The 18,938-nt window shown below is 38.1% G+C and overlaps 1 protein-coding gene across 1 annotated transcript in view; it reads left to right on the top strand.

Annotated features, from left to right (window-relative positions):
* The window catches only part of alk (ALK receptor tyrosine kinase), a gene marked incomplete in the record, with an annotated part of 370,289 nt that overhangs the window by 38,443 nt on the left and 312,908 nt on the right, over positions 1 to 18,938 (top strand).

Raw genomic sequence — 18,938 nt, 5'->3', positions numbered from 1 at the left:
AGAGTATAACATTATAACATGATATAAAACTCAAAAAAGTTGATTTTACATGATATTGCCCCTTTTTAAAAGTGAGGCCAAACTGTGATGTCTGTCACTTAACAGAAACCTTAAAAAAATCAGTGATTTTGGCAACGATATCAACACATCAAACAGAAATATATAGAGTATAAAAAACATCTTCCCATCAAACTCTCACTCATAGTTTTGGTCTCGTTTGTCTTTGCCTTAAGAAACATCCAGAACTTAAAAAAATGCTGGAGCTGCAGTGTCTGGGGAGCCAAGGCAAGGAAGTGTCCGTGCTTTGATTTAGCTCGTTGCCTGCTTCAGTGTGTCTGTGAATATTGAATCAATGAGGCAGCATAGCACAGAAAAACCAATATGTAATTTCCCCCCAGACACTTCTTGGGCCTTTGCCTCTTTGCACCCAGGAGAGCACGGCGTTCATGTAATAGCCGTCATTCAATTGAAAACCACAAGTGTGGTAACAGTGCTGCTTCTTGGAGAAACGCCACACACGCTGACGCTTTATTTAAAGAATTTGTTTCACTGTCAGATTCTTTTTTTCTGTACAGTAACTGCAAGAATAATGCAAGGTTTGACATAAACTGTGTTGAATAACGCAAGGAAGGGAATAAAAAAACAATGCAGACACTTAATTTTCACTCTGAAATATTCATGATTTCTAAACAAAGCTTTGAAATTGGGTCAAATTAAATTGAATGCCACGTTTGTCAAACCTGAAAAGCAGAGCTGAAAATTTGAATATACGAGACAATGAGCCGAAGCTTCAAAGCGGAGGATGCTGCAGGTGTAACAATCTGAAATGAAACTGCTGTTTCGTGTAGAAATATATGGAAAACTCTTTGCAAAGCATAAAATTACTGATAGACAAATGCTGCAAGGCTGGAAACTGAAATTTAAAAGGATGGATTTTATTTTAAAAAAGGAATAATTAGGTCAAATACTGATAAAATAACCTTATTTAAATGCAACTCACCAGTTTGTGCTTTACCCTGCTAAATTAAACTGCAAATAACTAAAACAATCAGTAAAAGCTTAAAAAAATGTTGCATTTTTTTCAGAAAAAATGTAATAATTTACCGTGATTTTTGTTGGCTGTGTTTGTTTGCATTCATAGTTTGTATAAGCATTTAGACTCATCACTGTCGTCATTTTTTTCTGCATTTCCATTGTGATAAGCCTACACACTTTGACTTCCATACACGTAAACTTCAACTGTGGGGCTGGAAAGCAAACTTTTTCAAGTATTTTTTTTATCAGCTTGCATGGCTCAAATGTAAATAATCACTTGTGTCTTGCATGTACAAAGAAATATCTGTTGGCTGTGTCTCCTCTTCCATGCTAGAGATAATTCAAAGCTCTGTCATGYGCCATCATTAGCTGGACCAACTGGATGGATTTCATGTTTTCAGGCTCTTGACAATGACTTTGTTCACTTGCTGTGTCCACTTAACTCTGAGCCCATCCCTTTTGCCTGAGCAGGAAAACCAGATGATGAAAGATGACCTAGATTGTGTCTTTGCAGTCGAGCTGTGTGTGTGTGTTCACTGTGTGCAACAGAAAACAAGGTGGCATATCTGGGAAACTAAGCTAGCTTTATTCCCCCTGGCCCTCGTAAACAAAAGGCGCACACACAGCGATTCTCCACAGACTGGAATTAAAAGCTTCCAGCCACTTAACGCTTCCCTTGTCTTTAGGTGAACACTTTTAGATCTCTGCACAACAAGCGTTGCCAAACATTCTTGGCAGCTCCTCGGCGTAGCGTATATCCAGCCACGATAATAAGGCGAGCGTTATTTTCCTAAATTTGCCTTTCTCTGGGGAGATTCTTAATCCAAATAGGGCAGCTGTGAATTTGCGAATGCTGGCTTAGAAASGAATACCAAATGATTTCATATATGTTTTCTGACCCTTAAGTTTGGCTGATTATTTTGGGTCTTAGWTTTAAATAGTGCCCCATTGCTGCTAAATGAAAGGAGCAATTAAAATAGAGCAATGCAAGTGTTACATGGTGATATGAAAAGAGGCTCTATGGGCAAAACAGGCAAAGACAAGACTTGGCTTTCCATGGTATATACAGATGTGAAATGGGGACATTGAAAGGGGCAATATCATGTAAAAATCAACTTTTTTGAGTTTTTTTATCATGTTATAATGTTTATACTATCATTAAAACACACCCAAAGCCTTGCTTTGATTCATTTGTGCATGTTTGAGAAATCCTGCAGTGTTTTTAGGAAGCCATGCTGAGGAGCAAAACGACAGGTGGGGACCAGAAACGCCCCTGGGACGTGTCTTTAAGCCGAACTTCCTCATGACGGAGCACACCTCCCCACCCCCCACACCCTGCCCATGACTCCTGCAGGCTCTCGGCAGTAACAGAGCAAAGTGAAAGTGAAACTTAAATTGTCTGCTGCTCTTAACACTACTTCTCACTCAGTGAAGCTCTTTTCAGATTCAAAACACCTTTGAGGAAATGTATTTTCAGATGCCAAGTAAACTGCATCATAGCGCACGCGCGAAACAAACCCCCCCCCCCACACACACACCAGCACCACCACTGAAACTCACGGGACGGAAGTGGGTTCTTAAAGAGACAGAGGCCAGTTTCAAGGCCTTTAGAAGAGGAAGTGATGAGAAGATAAGTTTATTTTTCTATTTAAACATAAAAACAGCATTTTAATAACAGCTAAAGGTCACATAGATACTTTATTATGGTATAATATTTAAATATATGCCTGAGAAACACATAATATWGCCCCTTTAATAATAAGGAGTTAATAAAGCTTGTACTAATCAGAGCGACGTCAAGGCTAATGCTAAATCAATAGCAGGCTAAAATCCAAAAAAAGGAAATAAAAACAACGACTGGACTTCTCTTCACTCCTTATTTGGAGAGTTTTCTCAATTCTAAACTGGAGTGTGGWGTTCCCAGCTTTACTCCACCCTCTCCAGTTTTGAAGTGAGAAAGCTTCCTGGAGAGGAAACGAAACACCTTGAACCACAGAAGAGAAGTCCTTTTTTATTATTACAAGATGTTTCTTTTTGATAACTGCAAACTTGTCTGAATCACGGCTGCAGCTCTGGTGTCTGTCTCTGTCTGCCCCGGTGCTGCAGAGCCAAATGGCTGTATGATGGGCTAAGAGTGCCCTTAAATAGAGTATGTGGCTCTGAGGACTTCACTGCCAGCAGACGGCTTCTGTTCCACGCCATTGACATCCACGTGCATAATTAAAATTTTCTCCGCTGGCTGGAGCGCAGGTYTAATTGATCTTAGAGAAGCCACTTAGATACACAAACACTTCCTGTTTTGCGGCCAAGCCGACATGTGAAAACGATGCTGTGCTGCGTGTGCGCGTGTGCACAGGCAGACATTTGCATGCATAAATGCATAAACAGTGTTTCAATTCAGTCACTTCATGTGAGAGGAGTCTTTTTTTTTTTTTGCTTTGCAGTTAATCGATTAAACCCGCAGCTTGACGAGGTAAAGTCTATTTGCACATGTAGTGGGTTTAATTCTTTAATGGTTACATTTTTTGCCGATTATGATGAYTGGACTCTGTATATTGTTTCTTTTTTTATTATTGTCAATTTTCTCACACTCCTCTGTCTGCTCTCTAAAGCTGAAGTCACTTGTCGAGGTTTAGAATGAAGGAAATTTCAGGAAGAGAAGTTTCTCAGCTGGAGGAAATGAGAAAATGCTGCCGAACATTTACAGGACTCTTTTCAGCCTCGAGAAATCTCGTCTCTACAGGTGCCTTCACTTTGGAAAGCACACAACGTTGAAGACTCCAAACAACACCAACTGTTAGTGTTGGAGAAAAAAAAAACTGTAATATTTACCTGGCATCTGGCTCATTTTAGAAATTGGAGGCAGCTCAAAAGGAGTTATTTAGAGCTGCATTTGAAGACATTAAACCGCAGTTAGAGGTCAGATACTTTACAGGCTGGCCTAACGTAATAGCAGTGCAGTGATTATCAGACACTTAAGCATACTGCCTCAGGAAGACCTATTATAAATTCACCCGAATAGATAATTAAAACTATCTGCAGTCGTATTTTAATTGCAAAGCAGCTTGCGAATGATCCAGGAAAAGCAAGCWGGCTGAGGATTTTAAACAGAGATTTACAGATTGCCCAAATAGAAAGTGAAACAGCTGATTAACCAGCTGATTTACTAAAAATACAATGCTTTGCTGTGTGAGCTAAATATTTCTATAAGTTCATTTACTAAAAGGCTGCAGGATGGAAGGATATAATCTAGTATTTTCAATGTTTGCTGCAGTTATGACTCAAAATGAAGGCAGTCCTATACATTCAGCAACTTCAGTTTTTCCTTTTAGCTGCATTTAAAAAAATTGTCATGTTCAGCATTTTGCTAAACCCTCAAACTTCACTTAATGATTGAAGTTATTAAAAAAAAACTGGTGCTTTGACTTTGTCAACAAAGCTATTTTTATAGGGAAAAGGTTTATTTTGGATGAATATTGGTTCTACACAACCAACACACTATTCTTACAGCATGCAGGTTTCTTGTTTATATATAAAAAAATGTTGCAACCTTCGTGTCCTCCTCTCACCTACATAAAAGTAAAGCATCTCTGCTATTGTAACGTTACAGGGAAGAAGCCCATCTATTTATGACACAAGACATATTGTAGGAAAGATTTAAGAAGCAGAGCATAACATGCAGCAGTCTTTGAAAATATGATCATAAAAATAATGTTCCTTACACAGCCTAACTGTCTTCAGGTTACTGCTGCTATTGCTGCACAAGTGAATTCCTCAAAGCCATTATGTTATAAAACCTTGATAAACAGCATGAGGGGAGAGCCTTTAAAAACACCCGGGATGTCTTGTTTATGCTTTAAGCACACCTTTAAAGCTGCATGATGACTGGAAAATGCTCAGAGCACAGATCTTCCTTAAGGCAGCGTCTTCCTCCTCGATGTTTATTTTGGCAGCAGAAAATAAGCAGGAATTTGTTCAAACTTTCATGATGTGCAAATATTGAAGCTATTTGGCTGATTTAAAAAAAGAGTGTATGAAAGCTGTCTGTGATTTTTTTAAAACAAAATAACAAAGTTGGCAGGCTAAAGTTGTATATTTCTATAATTAAAGTCCTCATTTCACCCAGTTCAGTTCAATTTAATTATGGTTATAATTTCAATATAAAAGATGATTACAGTGTGCTTATTGCTTCCAGCACGTCTGTGCATAAGCTTCTGTCCCTTTAATATGCCCCCTCCTTAAAGGGTCATTCAGCACTGACAGATCATGTACAGTAGACTGAAAACAGCTGCAACTAATAAGGCTTTATGCAAACTGGTAAACAAATCTAAAAAAAGAACCACAAATAAAAACATTTAGAAAAGGTATATTATGTAGATGAGCTGGTTTTAATGTGGATTTTATAGAATGTTAGACTGCAGGAAACCTTAATAAGCTAAGCCAATGAAGTATAATAATATAAACTTCATTCCACATGATATACTTTTTGTTTTAGAAGAAATCTTATAAAAAATAAATCAGACATATCATTCTAATAAGGTTTCTATTAGAGAGTCTTAGAATATATWTAGGATTTTATTGATAACTACAACCATGCCTGTCTGCAAAGACTCATTTTGAGTTGAGGTTTCAGTGCTGCAGAAGTCTGCAAATTATCTGAGGTGAATAGCAACCAGAGTTTATCGGATCTAAAATTGACAACAATTACAAGTTTAACTGGGGCCAGATATAAATATTTTTGCAATCTTCAATTAAATATGATCTCAGAAATGTTAGTGTTTTATGCAAACAYATTTTTTTATTTACATCTCAGTTACTTTTGAATTAGACTGAAGTTTGTTTGTTTTTTACAGTAAAATCAGTCTGCTGTTATGATCAGTGGCTCATGTGTAATACATGCAGAAATTTGCTCAAAATTTCAGAAATTTGTTTTACACTAAAACTGGCAGAAAAAAAAACTTTGATGCAAAAGTATTATTGCAAAGCAAAAGCTTTTATTTTTTGTTGCTGACCACTACTTTTCCACTACCATGCTGTATAATAGTATTAATACAAATTGCTTGTGGTGGTATTTTTTTGTGAAGGAGTTTTTTTTTTTAGATTGGAGTTAGTTTAGGATTGCAGAAATCCACTTTGACACTGGTTCGAGTCTGAGTGGTTGTAGCTCAACTTTTCAATGAGAACTTCTCAGATTCTTCAAAACAAGAATTCAGCTGATAACTGAACCGAATCCCATCAAAAAATGCACACTGTTCCTTTAGCTCGTCTACTGGGAGTCTTTCTATGCAACAAATCCCCAAATTAGCTTTTATTTCAGAGTGCTACTGAACATTATTAGTTTGAAAGTCATGTGAAAATTCTTCGTTAATGTCAAAGGGTGGCTTTAAAAAGACCCAGAGGTGCTGCCAATCTGCTCTTTTCCAGTTTTTTTTGTTTTCCCCGCATGCATGCACAATTATCCTCCACCTGTTTCTCTGAAGTACAACCGGTGTTAAACAGACACCTCTAACGTCACCAACTGGCTGATTTAATACCGAACAATCTGCTTTGTAATGAAGATGGGGAATAAAAGCAACCCTGTTAATGACTACCAATAATAACTCAGGTTTTATGAGTGTGCCTGTGTGCCCTTAGAGTCTTGTGCCTTTCCCYAAATTGTATGCATTTGTTTGTTTGTGTGTGCGCCTGTGTGTCCAAGCATTGCAGAGCGAGGAGAGCCTCTTCAGAGAGCCTCCCGATGGAGATCAAAGCCATGCAAATAGAATTGGTGTGGCGTGTTTTGTATCGATTTGGCCTCCCGGCGAGAAAGGATTTTGTGTATCTGTGTGTTTGTTCCTGAGCTTTGTCCCTGCTTCCATCTCTTGAGCAGAGCACCGAGGTGTGTGGTAATCTTGCTCATTACCTATGCAGGGAAAACGAAGCCCAATATAACATTAATGATGTTTAAAGGTCACGCGAGCTTTACTGAGCGGAGTCTCCAGACATTAAACAAAGCTCACAGCTGAAACCCAGCATGTTGTTCAGCGCGTCGTCCCGCCAAATGTCTTCGCAGAGCATCAACTGTAGCTTGGCAGAAGGCAAGATTTCAAAATAAACTTTAAGCTCAGTGTCAAATACAAAAAAAAAAACTGTAAAAAGGAGATGATTTTGAACAAAGTTAGAAGATTGTAAATGGGTTGAAATAAAGACCTCTTTCTCTTTTCGCTCCCTGGGTATTTGATTAGAGCTCCCAGCAATGTCGTAATTTCTGCTGTAGAGTTTTCGCATTGATTTCTGTGGRTAAACACTTTTAGTTTTCTTGCCATCAAATGAATACATGGATGAGAGAGAGCAAAGCGCTAMGTGTGTTAGCATCACTGAGCTGTTCAGCGGTGGAGAGGGGAAACGAGGAGCGGGCGTGATGAGTTTATTTTTGACAGCCTCTGACTGTGTGGGCAGCCGTGCCTTAGGTTAGGAGCCTGATGTTGGTGCAGAGGAAGGTGCTTACAGATGGATGAAAGCTCAGTGGACCTCCAACTTCAGAGAATCTTGTTTAAGGTTCTAGTTTTAATCAGAATTTCACAATAAAGATGAAAGAGAACATTGCTAACCTTTCGAAGACCTTGTGKTTTTGGAATCACAAACAGAATGGAAAATGAAAAGTGTTTTATCATATGTTTGTTTGGTTTTTCATTCATATTATATTTTAAGCTTTTAATTCTATAACACATTTCTTAAACAGATTGTAATGTTTTCATTTCTCCTCACAAAACTCAGATATTCAGGCTTTGAGAACACCAAGTATTGAAAGATTTAGGAGTTAGAATTTTGGTTATGTTGCTAAAAACATTCTCAATGCTCATTTTCCTCTTTGGTTCTGAAGACAGACTGTCTGTTTTTCTTCAACAATGGCTTGGAGTACTGGTCCTTCTGAGAATGATCCAGATTGTGATGGTCCATCCGGGGACTTCAGAGTTCAGGAATGCTGAGCAAATCTGAAATAAAATGGAATAAATAAATAAATTGGTGGTGTTCACATTATGCCTAAAAGTCTATTTTAAATATTTTGTATATATWTTTTTCCAAGTCACTACATGTGATCTGCAACACATAAAATCCTTATCTGTTCTGTCAATCACAACCTTCATGACATTTTTTCATATACATATATATTTTTGCTCCATTCATAGCTCTGAATGACTTTTGGTATTTTGATCATTTTGACCTTTCACAACATTCAAACACTATTTCAGCAGCGATTAGTGGCAACGCAGCGTTATTAACGGTGTTATCAGCATTCACACAGGCTGAGCCGTATCCACCGAGGTAGGAAATAATAATTGTTGTGTAAGGGTTTATCTTCGTTTTCCTCATTTCCTGCTCTGTCTGACTGGAGGGGGCGTGAAGAACCAGGCTTGATGTGAAATTCAGGGGAAACGAAGATGACAAAATGTGGCATCGGTGGGTGTATAAAACAAACAAACCTGTCCTTTGAAAATACTATCAAAGCAAATCTATAAGGTTGTTTCTCTTTAAATTTTTTTGGGGGCAGATTTTGGGGACATGGGCCTGTAAGGACACAGCAGTCTGTAAAAGTTAAAACGGATGTGACATGGTAATAAAATCAGCTCGGTGTGGGATCGCCATAGCTGCTGAAATACAGACTCAAGGTCATATGAATGACTCATAAGTATTTGCAGCACCATAGGGAACTGCTGGTAAAGAGGTTTAGCGACTCAAAGGGCAAAATAYCACATGCAGTGGGAAACTCTCTCCTTCAGTTTGTACAGAGTTTCTTTTCTGTTATTGAGTCTGAACCTATAGCTTTTTTTAAAAGCAGACAATATTTAGAAAAAAATAACGAAGTAGCATTCATGACTGCTCTCACAAGTAGATATTTTTCCCCTTTTTACTATTGATCTAAATCAAAATCATGTTTCCATCATTAAAAATCTTTTGAACGAATTCAGGCAATACATTTGTGTTGTGAATTTAGCTTCTGCTACACATTTTCCTTTCTGTTCCACAACAAAAACTCACTGATTCAAACCATCCAATCATATTTTATGCTAGTTCCACCACCTACATGAAAACTGCCAGAGTTAGTCATAGATTATTCAAAACAGCTCAGCATTTAGCATCAGAACTACTAGAAATACTCATTTTCCAAGATTAGTCACTCAGGATTGTGCACATCTTTTCAATGTGCGTTAGAGAACCTGTCAATATGAGGAATGTATCATGTTTTTTGAGCTTGTTTTGATCCAAACTCAACTGTCAATGGAACTTAAATTCAGAGAACTAAGATATACTCAGTGAGGTCAGCAAACTGATTAAATGTTCAATGTTTGCTGTGACAGATGTCATTTTATTCAAGGATAACGATAGAGAAGTGTCTCTTCTTCTTCAACTTGTTGGGGATTTTTGAATTTTAATCTGGGCATTACTTGAGCTTTAGACAGCTCAGTCATGCTGCTCCTGCATGTAAACAACCAGCATAGTTTAATCATCATAACAAATGTTTGCAAGTTCTCGAAGCATTAGCACAAAATCACTGATGCAGCATGGCATCTAAGCCAACGTTATTATTAGCAAAAATTAGTAAAAGTTMGCCCATCCATCCATTATCTACTGTTTGTTCCAGACTCTGGTCAAGTTCTAAAACACTATTAATTAAAAATAAGTTAAAATGACCATGCTGTTCCAGGGTTAGTGCCCTACAGAACTTCCTGTCATCAGTTTGTACTCGTCTTTTAATTTTCAGCCTTAGATGTGTTGCGAGACGCTGAGAGGGAAATGAGATGCTATGAGGAGTTATGGGACCGAATCTGGTGACAGACAAATGATTTATGTTGCTCGTAGCTGTTGATGTGAGGGAATCATGAAAATCTGTTCTGTCAGCAAATACTGTGGGAAGATTGTGTGGAAATGGAAAAACTGATGTCACTTTCTGCAGTGCGTGTAAATAGGTTAATGCAATTATACTGATCATCGTAATTAGTGTGAAAATGCGACAGTTGGGTTGTGTATGTCTGCAGAGGCTAGAATGCACTGTCAGGTGTTCACACATGTGCGTGCCGCACTTTGTTTTTGGCTGTTAACAGAGGGTGTACATCATCGACTTGCACAGCTGTCCTCTCCGCACTAGTAAATTGATGCTAATGCAATTAGCTCTGTTGCCGTCATCTCAACTGCACTCCAGATGAATCTGGAGTGAAAAGAGTTACKCGTGTGTGTTTGTGTGAGTGCGTACATACTGTAAGAGGGGAAAGGATGCAGATGGCGAAAAATACCTTCAGAAAACAAAACTGAAAAACGTTTGAATTTAATTAGGGGAAAGGCATTAGCAGGAAATGGRTTTGAAGYGCTGTTRAACTGCCCATATTCCAGGAGAGAGCCATATATTTCCACAGACATGAACACGGCACAGGTAAGACATGTCCTTGCATAAATAATCAGAGTAGTAAGGGGACTTGGAGTTGTGTAAATACCAGCAGGTGAATATAAAGTACCACATTTTAGGCTAATCAAATATTATTTATAGGTTTAGCATGGGAGTGTGTTTGGCTAGAGTTTTACCAGCATTTGTGAGATGCACAGTTTCAAACCTTGAAAAACAAATGATAGAAAACACCTATATGGAAACTATGGGTATGACTGTCCAGCATACAGAAAACATAAATCTAAGCCCGCCACAGAGCCGCTGCATGCTCTGAAGCRTGCACAGTCAGTGAAAGCAACAGATTTGTGTTTGCAGAGCAGTGAAATAGTTGTTTATTAAAAAAGGGATGGTCTGAATGTAATGAAACATTTGTTCTTTCATTCAGAAGTATRGGCCAAATGTTAAAGCTGCAATCCTGCCAAAGGACAGATTAAGTGCTAAATTTGCCTGCAGTTTGATGGACCATCCATTACAGAGTAGAATGAAATTTTATGATAATGTGSTCTACCGCTGTGTGGAGGAAAAGCAAATGAGAAATGTGTTTTGTAGCCTTTGTTTGCTCCGCTGTACTTTCCTATTGATGCTGCAGATCTTTTTTCTGCTGATGTCGTCTAATGATGCTGCATGATATAATTCGAATTTCATCCAATTAAACACAGTATTATGGGCTTGTAATGCTTACACAGAAAATCACTTGTGCCTAATTTATTTATTTTGTGCATGGTAAATTTGTTGGCGTCCAAAATATTTTTGCATTCTGACTGCATGAGGTATCAGGCTTAACAATTTGGATGCTTAGTTATTTTACTTATTTATAATTTGACCTACAATTTAATATATCCTCCCTTTCACCTCTTTACCTTCTCACACTTGTCCTTTTTTTCCACCTTATTCCTTCCCACAAAAGCTTACTAACAAACACAAATGTATTCCTCCTCTTATCTTGATGCATTGCCAAAATGTTTGAGATGTGAGTTGGGGAGAAAAAAAAGGAATCTTTTCAAAGTTGAACAGAAAGTGGGGCGTCTGCTGAGGTGATGTCTTTAGAGTGGGTCTGATTAAAATGGATGGCACTCTTTCAGGCGTCAGATCTAGTTTTTAATTGGTTTACAGTGAGAGACCTTTTCCTTCAATCTCTGATTTTTGAGTTAGAACACATCAACAGAAGAAAAGAAGAAAAGAAAAGTGAGGCAGGCACATTTGGGAGAGTGCCTGGCTTCGTTGGAGAAGCCTTTTTTTAAGACACAAAGAGAAAAGTAAACCCCCAGCTGCAGGTCGTGATGAATTCATTATGTTTCTTCTGTAAGCTGTGGACAGTCAGAGCCAGTTTCATCACTTTATTTTTCCCCTGGTATCGAGAGACACTAATCCTGACAACAGATGCACCGTCTCATTTAGTCACTGCCATTCATGGGCTACATGATATCAGGTCAACTAAACGTGAGCAGCTAATGACCTGCGTTAAACCGTAACAGCTTGAACGATGGTTGTCTTTTCAGATTGGAGCGGCCTAAACATTTTGTTCTCAGCGTATTGATCAGTAGATTTGCTGTGTAACCCACAGCACTGCTGCATGTCGAACCGGCTGTGTGTGCATGTTTCCTGCGGCCTGCAACCCCGCCTGTGTTCACTTGATAACATTAATCTATAAAACACAAATGCACAAGAAGCATCCGCAGTGCTCTAAAATATCACTCCTCGCAGTATCCCATCGGGATGTGATATCGATCTGTTTAATGTGAGCATTTATTGTCGAGAGTTTATAAAAACAAACGGTGTGATGGTTTTATCTGCTGGGAAACTGGGGAGGAAAGCTGATCTAAATAGATGATAAAAAATGTATAAGTGTCTTTTTGATATAAAATTGATTTGGAAGTCARACTGAAAGACTGCACTCATGTGTACCGCTGTGAAGTGATTTAACCTCCAAATAATGRTTATAAATGGGAAAATATAAATCTGGAATTATTTAGTGTCAAACTTGGGTAACTGAGAATTATTAACTCAAAACAGTATTTTTCAAACACATATTAATATTTTCAAACTTCTGCATTCTGGATGTTTACTGCAACTAACAGATTTTGTGCTTCATTGAAGCTAGATAACAAAATTACCACTCATACTGAGGAAAACAAAAGTGGAAAAAGAAGTAGACACCCTGCTGTTTGCCATTTTTCTTTTCATTGATCTTGAACTTGTTCATTAATGATTTATGTCACATAAACATCTTCTCACCATGATGAAATAGGGAAAAAAAACAGTTGACACAAAAAACACATTAAGGTAAACTTAATTACAGTGTAAAGATACACCAAGCAAAGATATACTCCTCTGGCCTGTGCARAAACAAACCAGAGTGATTATAATGGTTCCGAGAGGAGGATGGAACCGATAGWCAAGACAAGCGCTCGCTGGCAAAGACAATTCCACAGCTCAGCACATGCTGGCCCGAGCGCACTAAATATGGCCTATAAAGTCGACTCAGCAAGTGTAAGCAGTGTCTCTGTGATTGCTTACACACTTGCACTGGTTGGTCAGCAATGAATTTGCACATGTAAATTGTTGCAGCCCATCTCAAAGGAGTTTCAGCCTATAAAGTGAATCTGACACCGCTGTAACAAGTTCGTGCAATCTCGGTTCCCAACAAAATGGTTTAGAATGATGTCAAGGTTGTAAAAATAAACATTTAATGGTTTGCAGCTGATTTAAAGTTCATTCATTTTCTCTGTCTATAAAAACACTGACATGGTTATTTAAAGACAATTAATGGATGATGGAGGGTTTTAATTYAATGTGTATGTTTTGATTGATTATATGTGGGTGACTGGACATAGCATCTATTTCTGAAGGTCTAGTTAACTTCAGCCATTTGGATGGAACAAATAAAATTAGACACTACTTTTACCAGAAGGGACGGCTGGTMTAAGTGGKCWATAGGGTTAAKCCCTCTCTAGTGTTTACAATAAAAATGTTAAAATACYGAATARACACAAATTAAAATAATGTATCCCATTTTGTGAAATTTACAACAAAACCGGTGCCCATCTCGAGAAAATGTCTTTCTAAAGGTCTAACTTTTAACAGTCTCGTTCATCTGTTTTTCATGGCACAGAATGATTGGCAGATATCTTGTCCTGCCCCCTTGGTTTGTTGCTCGTTGGGRCTAATTTTGTTCAGCCCAGGRTCAGCCCAAGACCACAAGCTTTAGCCAGTGAGGGTGGACGTATAATAACGTCTTTATAGGCGTGTTTAGTTGGTGAGCAAGATTACCATAAATAAGGTGAATTATTTAATTTCTCACTTGTTTTTCTTGATGTCTTTGGAGCAAAAACTGGAGGTGAAGTGGAGGAGGGCCGATGGATCAAACTATATTTAAATTCAGCAAAAGGAAAAGCAGGAAAACAAAGTTTTTTTTYCTGTGACCTGGTTTCAGCAAAAGGATTGGCTAACAGCCAGCGTAGCCAAAAAAATCTTTATTTTTTTAATTTGTTTATTTTTCTGTTTGGTTTTCTGGTTGTCTTTGTGTTGAAAACTGCAAATCAGTTTTCTTCTTTTTCAATTGGATGCTTCTGTTGTTGGAATTTTGAATCTGCAGCAATTTTCTTTATGTTATATCTCTGTTAGCCCATCCTACAAATATCACCAGSAGCCCTCACTGCACACCTGTGTGGGAAATTAAATCGAAATCTTGCTTGAATCACAGAAATAGCTTGAAGTATGTTTGGAATCTCTTGTGACATCGTGTTGCGTCATGTTTTTATATTGCATTCCGAGCATTGTGAAACTATTTGCTGTAGTTTGGAGAATAAAATAATACTTCATTTGTATAACTCTGACAGGTTCTGTTTGATGAAAACGAAGATGCTTTAGTTCAACCGAGTTCCTGAAAATCCACCTGATCATTGAGGCAGAATTTTGAACTTCGTCCTGATAACAATTCAGGYGCTCCCTGTCGTCTTCAGCCTGAAGGACATAACATCAATAAGTTCCAAATGAAAGCTCAGAATCTTATTTTACAGACCTCAGATTTTTTGACTATGCCTCCAGGTGATTTAATATTACTTTGGTCCCTGAGAAAGTGGCAGTGTTTTAACTTGCATCCATGATTTCCCCATCTGTCAGGGGGTTTATAACGTGCTGTTGAGCCCACATGGTGATATCCACTATAAATTTTGTCTTTTTATTGCAATGTGCCTAGGAGAGTTCAGAAACTTTTATATTAACTAGAGTTTATGAAATTCTCAAATTCTTGGAATAATTTTAATGCATATTTGCTAACATTCAAAGCGGCGATTCAAATGCAAAACATAGCTTAAACACAGTTTTGCAGCTGCATCTTTTTTATGTTTATATGAGTTTATTTTTTTAAATTGTGAATTCATGCCAAATCTGTTTTTTTTACGTAATTTTGTCTGCAGCAAGCGGTAGAAAGAGGATGAATAATTGATATGCTCTGATGTTTTGTGGCCTCTTCTTGATTAGCATTCATAAATGGAAAGTGTTAAAATATCTCTGTGCCCCATGTTACTGTATTTCAACCGGATTGTGCTAAGAGTATGCAGACTTGCTTTCAGAGGATGAAAATGAGCACAAAGCTAATGTAGTTTTATTAAATGAACAGTGTCAAAGTGAGGCTGGGTTCATATCATGTTTTGAAATGAGTGTTTAAGTGCCATGCATCACTCTCAAATTCATCTGTTCGCTAATGAAAAAAAAAATGTATGTAAATAGGTTTTTGGCAGAAACATTCTGCTCTGCAGCTTGGAACAGTCGGTCTCCATGTGTCACAGGTAAAGAGATGCTCTGAAAGAATTACCAGACAGACACCCTCGGGGAGAGAAACGGTGTTTGCACCGTCTTGCCAATAGCTGTAAATAGTCTCACTCTGCCAGAAAGTCGCAGTTGTCTCCTGTTCCACAGACAAATGGCTTCAATAAATGAACACCTCATGCAACATTCATCCCTCTCTCCACCTCCTCATGTGACCCGAGAACTTACAGCTGAGCAGCTCCGACCCAGCAAATCAAATACTTTTGTTCACCAGAAGAGTCAAGCCCGTACTATTATTATCTAACCATTTATCCTACGAGGTGACCAGTCTAATTGGCTAAAATGGTTTTAAAGAAAGTCCTGAGATGTACAACAAAGATTGTTCCAGTTTTCTTAAAGAGGACATATCGTGCTTTTAAATCCTTCCTTTTCACATTTAAATCATGATAATTCAGTTGGGGTCTTTTATAAAGTGAAACTGCAATACTTTGGTCTGAATTCCTCCTTATTCTAACTTCACCGACCAACCCCTCTTTCACCTTTTTTCTGATGTGTGTCTCAAAGCAGTTGGTTTTGTAACTGTTCCTTTAGACACTTCAAGCCACGCCCCCCTCCTGCTTCCAGATCGGTCCACTCCGGATTGAGAGAGGGTGGGGTTACATGTTCTAGCTTGCAGAAACATTTTATTTACAATTTATTTAAAAGATGTCAGCAACAAAAGACTTGTCCATCCAGCCTCACATGTTGGAGTCTGACTCAGACTGAGAGGAAAATTAAGAAGAGGAAATTGTAGTTGGTATAGATTTAGACCTAATCTGGCAATTCTGTTGCAGAAACTTCGAATAGTTCAGAAAACATCATGGAAAATAGAGAAAACTGAACGGTCTGACAAATGACCGAAAAAGAATTTAAAGATATCTTTGCAGCTCAAGGAAAGATTAAATCAACATTTCTACACTCAAATTCACAACAAAATGTATTTAACAGCTAAAAAAGTGGTTTTTGCATGAAATGTCCCCTTTAAAGCTACATCAGCATCTGAAGCAAAATTATGTTAGCTGAAAAAAAAAACTAAATAAAATGCATCGTTTAAGAATTATTGTTTGTAGGTTTGTTAAATTTGAAACTTAATGTGATGAAAACCGAAAAAAAATTATAAAAAAAACAATAAATGTAGTAAAAAGTTTTACCCAGCTCCTTTTAGAAGCAATATTTTCATTAGATGTGATCAACCTTCAAGTAAATACCAAAGAAATTAATTTGTTTTGTTTTTTGGGCATGTTTTTTTATCTTGTTTGATTTAACTGGGAAGCTGTTGCTCAGTTTAAWTTCATGTTAAATGTACCTTAAATTTAAGGCAGCCCTTAAGCCAGAAATCAATCATTTCATAAAAAAATAAAATAAAAATGGTCCTATTTTTTTTTTATTCTGGCAGCTGTAACACAAACTCTTATGTGTTCAGGCCGTCAGTCCACTCGTACCTACAGAGCCCAGGAAAGGTCAGGTGTAGAAATAAAAACAGAGGTCAGGGAGAACCTTTTGTTCAGTTTAGTAAACCATAAGCACAGGTTTATAATACGGTTTGTGCTGTTTGTTTTTTAAAGCAGTCAGGTTGACATTTCCATAAACACACACACATGTGCATTTTGAAATGAAATTAGGCTTGTTTGCTGTGATTATAGTCACATGGATTAAATTATCAGCACCTTGCGAGGCCTGTATTTTTGTGTCATCTTTCACAAATGACAGAGGAGGAGTTGGCTGCCTATTTTCTCTTATTTCCTCTCATTTATTCGTCTCACTCTCTCTCTCTCTCTCTCTCTCTTTCACAGTCTTCAAAGGCAAATTTCAGACAATTTCTTATGCACATTGCCTTTTATTGGTGTCTGGGGTTTGTGGTGATTGCAGCATTAAATAGCCGTTAAACCAGCCATTGTACCGGTGCCGTCTGCAGCTCTCCAGACAGACAGGTGCTCCCAGAGTATCCCGACCATCAGCAGCCACTGACTTATCTGTCTGCTAATTAGAAAAAGCTAATGGATTCAGCATTTTCCCTGGGCTCTGCTCAAACAGGGGATTTAGTTGTCTGTGTCGCACTGTGGAAGCTCAAACAATATGTATCAATAACCCTCCTGTTGGCGGAATCTGGATGCAGTGATGTGGTTTCTCGCGGGCCGCCAGCTTGGAGGCCCTCTGTCTTACTTACAGCCAGCAGCAAGGGAGTAAAGATTTCTAATAGGTGACACCTCAAGCTGGAAGCTGGTGATAAACAGTAAGGGGTGCAGAAATGTGCAGGGGCATCATTTTTCATGAATAATGATGTAAACGTTCAGGTATCTGGGACTCTTTATGGCAGTATTGTGTGGAAATCTCATATTTTTGTCCAGACTGGATTCAAATCTTTTAAATAATTTTGTTTAAAAAAGACTAATTCTTTTAGTCAGAGTGATATTACTGAACAAGAACATAAAAAAGTTTCTCACAAACTTGCAGCTGTGATATTTGTGGCTGCACATGTGTAACCTTTGTGCAGGAGTGTACTGCTCTTCCCTGGAAAGCCTATTTATCTCTACCTCTGAGTCACAGGGAAGCATGAAGTGCTGCTTCTGTGTGCATTCGTATGCATTGCTTTAAGCTTCAGGAACTATTCTCACTGGGGCATGAAATCCTGTATTGGGAAATCACAGCTACCTCTCATCCTGTGCAGAAGCACTTTGCATGTGTCAAAATCATCCGAGAAATCAGGGTAAAACAACCATTTTTACTTACACAAAGTTTAGTAAAATTTCATGTCAGCTGAACAGTAGCGGCATCACCTTGATTTGGCTAAGAATGCATAAAACACTAAGACATCTGTGCCTTTTATCAGCCAGTTATGTAACGTTCAAATCTGACCGGACTCCAGTGAAATTTGAATAAATCTGACAGACGTTTAGAAGGCTCTCATGAAATATGCATCGCTTCTTTCACTTCCCTAGAAGGGTTTTTTTGAAGTTGGTGAAGCTCAGTGGGAACACGTGAGTGTGTCAAACATAGATATGGATCATCAATGGGATACGTTTAAAGGGATCCCCGATTAGTTGTAACATTAGACTTTGTTTGATAAACATAAATTTTAACTGTAAAATAAAGACTGTAAAAATACTGTAGGCTGTTTAGTTTTGTACATTTTTAAAAATATATTTTAACACGGATGGAGCCATTTTATTTACATGCAAAGCATTCTGGGTAAATGATGACGTGGATAGGTCCTCTGTGCGAGGCTGCTAGCAAGCTATATCCACCCTGAAGGTTAATCTTGGACAATATCTGATGATCGACTCTTTTAAATAAAACCAGAGAGCGCTGACAGAGAGGAGAAGGTAGAAATGACTCAGCCTGGAACTGAAAGTATAGATGGAGGACAACAGAGCTGCTTCATGGAAGAAGAACCTCAGCTTAGCCTGTTAGCCTTTGTGCTAGCACTGATGCTATATTGTCTTATATTAGCTCGGTGCTAGTGCAACAAACAAGCAATACTGTTGTCCTCCATCCATATTTTCAGTTCCAGGCTGAGTCATTTCTACCTTCTCCTCTCTGTCAACGCTCTCTGGTTTAATTTAAAAGAGTCGATCATCAGATATTGTCCAAGATTAACCTTCAGGGTGGATATAGCTCGCTAGCAGCCTCGCACCGATGGCTTAGTTCAGGGGTATTCAATTATAATTTAAAG

The sequence above is a fragment of the Austrofundulus limnaeus genome, unplaced genomic scaffold (assembly GCF_001266775.1).
Source record: "Austrofundulus limnaeus strain Quisiro unplaced genomic scaffold, Austrofundulus_limnaeus-1.0 Scaffold2, whole genome shotgun sequence".
In the NCBI taxonomy this organism is placed as follows: Eukaryota; Metazoa; Chordata; class Actinopteri; order Cyprinodontiformes; family Rivulidae; genus Austrofundulus; species Austrofundulus limnaeus.
This window is presented reverse-complemented; position numbering and strand designations above follow the sequence as displayed.